The following is a 3,079-nucleotide window of genomic DNA, read 5'->3' as shown; positions in this document are numbered from 1 at the left end:
TTTTATTTTTGGCCCATGATATCGGGAAATAAAGGTCCTTTCTCCCCCTGCACTGCACTGAACGCCTGTGGCTGCCAAGTAGAATGAGCAGAGCAGTCAGGACAGCCCGGGGTCTGCCCCCGGTGCTCCCAGTCATCCTGCCCTGCAACCAGGGGAAAAATCCCTGCCAGAAGTTCATGGCCAAAGGTCAGGCAGTGGAGAGTCAGGGCAGTAACCTCAGCACGAGCACAGGGAGCTCCTGCCCTCTGCTCTCGCTCCTGGTTTCTCGGCATGTGAGGGAAATGGGGAGCGACGGCCGCCGGGCTCTCAATCACCCGCCGCGGGACAGGGGAGGGTGGCTGATGGATTGGGAAGGAAAGGCTGACAGCCCCAATTTACACATCGCCCTGCTTTTGTGCTTCAGACACAAAAAGCAGCGTTTCTTCCCTGTTTTTCCAGAAGCAAAGCCCAGGTCTGGCCTGGCCCCCTCCAGCCCCGGGGAGGGTGAGGGGGGAGCAGGGGGTGTCACAGGGACGACGCTGGATCGGGATGCAAAGGGACACCTCGTCAGCCAGCTGGTTCCCACGGGCAAAACTGGAAAACAAACAACTGAAGGGAGGAGGGAGGAGGGTCCTCACCCTCAGAAAGGGTGGGAGATGCCTCCTCCATCAGAGATAAACACGAACACCCTGACACAGCAGACCTTTCGTGCGTCAGGACAGCAGCCAGACCTCGGGCAGAGAAAGAAAAGGGTTTAAACAGCTGCTTCAGGCTTTGGACTCGTCTCAGGCTCTCTGGGTGTAGAAGGGGTGTCCTCACTGCTCACCTTCCACCCAGAAATCCCCACGGGTGCTGTCCTGCTGTGTCCCTGCCCTGAACAACTCCACTCCCTCCTCTGCCAGACCCACCATCCCTGGAAAGGTGCCCGTGCACAGCCCCTGTTCCTGTGCATTTAAGGATGCAGGTGTTTGGGCAGAGGACACGGGCAGGGCAGCAGGACCCCCATGGACCACACGAGGTCCCCCATGGAGGAGGATGGAAGGGCAGGGCAGAGCAGGACAGCAGTGCCCAGCCAGGCAAGGTGAGGAGTTTCCAGTGTCACCACATGCTCCCCAGTCCCCTGGCATGTGCAGGATGGTGCCACTGCCCACACAACCCTTCAGACACCCCTTGCACCGGACATTCCTGGCCTGGATTTCCTGGAACAAACCCAGCAGCCTCCTCCTTCTCTTTCCCAGGCTATTTTTATCCTCCTCCCAGTGACAGATTGAGGGCTTCAAAACCCAGCCCTGTGAACTCTCTCCTGCTTCCCCACCATGGAAATTACTGCGCAGTGGTTCAAAATGGGAGAGCAATTTGCAAAACAAATAAGTCTCCGATTAGCTAACGAGCATCGGGCTGACCTTACAGGGACCCCTTCATTAGGAGACACTGAGCACCGATTAACTGCACCGGGATGGAGGGAGCCACTTCAGACTGCTTTAATGAATTAAATATATGCTCCTATTTGGCCCCTAATGTTAAAAAACCCGCTAAGTACAGTAATTGTCACGTTCCCGAAGTCAGTCATCTCTCCACCTCGCAGTTCAGCTCCACTTTCCCCTTCCCAACACCAAAGTTTAATTTGTTAATGTTCTTCTGGTGTCACAGTGTTTCCCTCCATTAACACCAGCCCATCAAAGTGTCCTGCTCCAGGAGCTCGGGTGTGCTCTCCTCCCATTCTCCTCTCACTCCCCAGGGGTGTCCCAGCACATGGAAGATGCTCCATGCCCTGTCCTTGGTCATTAGCTCCTTCTATATCTTCTATATCTAGGCTGTATCTTCCCTTCTCCTGTTTCTCCTTGTCAGACAGGACAAGAGGAAAAGGCCTCCAGCTGTGCCAGGGGAGGGTCAGGTTGGACATCAGCAGGAATTTCTTCATGGAAAGGGTTGCTAAACATTGGCAGGGGCTGCCCAGGGAGGTTTGGAGTTCCCACCCCTGGAGGTGTCCAAGGAAGGACTGGACGTGGCCCTCAGTGCTCTGGGCTGGGGGACAAGGTGAGGATCGGTCCCAGGGTGGACTCGATGGTCTTGGAGTTCCTTTCCAACCTGAATGATTCTGTTGGGAAAAAGAGACAGAAAGGGAAAAACCAATGACAAGGAAACAGTGGAGGAATTGAATGACTGATCATCCTGGCCCTGGGGTTGTCCTGAAGCTCTTCCTGCTGCCCAGGGGGCTGCAAACCTCACACCTTTTGCTGATGTGCCTCTGACTGGCGTGTAATTTAATTACCGCCCGCTTAAAAGATTAAATCCACGATTAAAAGAATTTATATGGATTAGTGTGGGATGATTTTAAATCATTGCCAGCTCCTGGCACAGCAAAACCAGCGATCTGCAACCTGCACTGAGCTGAGAGGGGCTGGGAGGCCACCCTGGCCCCACTCTGAGAGCTGAGAGCCCCCAGCCCCTTCCCAGCTCTAACATTCCATGCCAGGGGCAGCACTGGCACTGCCATGGAGGTGGGAGGGTGTCACATCCCCTGCATGCTCCTCTCCTGATCCATCACTCCATCACTCACATCTCTGCCTAAACACATTCCTCCCCTAGTCCCCAGATGTGAATTTTAGGCCCTTTTAAGCCAATCTGTTACTTCAGTCACTTATTAGATGTGGCTTTACGGGGAAAAGAAAGGAGGAGGATGGGAGGAAAAGTAAAGCACTCAAACTGGGAAGGTTTATGGAATCAACTGGTTTAAATCAAATTCCCAGGCCTCCAGCTAAAGCTGTGGCGAAGAAAGCTTTATTGTTTCCCTCTCCAGGGTGAGAAGGGGAATGTGAAATTCATTTTGCTGTGCTGGGTGGGGAAGGGAGGACCATGGGCAGCGTTTTCACGGAATTGCTTCTTCCAAACGATCATCCCTTTATCCCAGCAGCCACCTCACCTGGCTGCTGTGATCACTCCAAAACCAGGCAGGGATGGAGGCCAAGGGGTCTAGGGCTAAACCAGCACCTTTGGGAATGTCCTGGAGCAGTGACCAGCGTGGCCACCTCGCCCCCCTCACTGCAGTGCCCGCGCTCAGGGCTGTCCCTGCTCCGGGGGCACACGCCGGCTCGGGCAC

Source organism: Empidonax traillii, unplaced genomic scaffold (genome assembly GCF_003031625.1).
Source record: "Empidonax traillii isolate 1590-97213 ecotype Southwest subspecies unplaced genomic scaffold, ASM303162v1 scaffold950:size228733, whole genome shotgun sequence".
NCBI lineage: Eukaryota > Metazoa > Chordata > Aves > Passeriformes > Tyrannidae > Empidonax > Empidonax traillii.
This window is presented reverse-complemented; position numbering follows the sequence as displayed.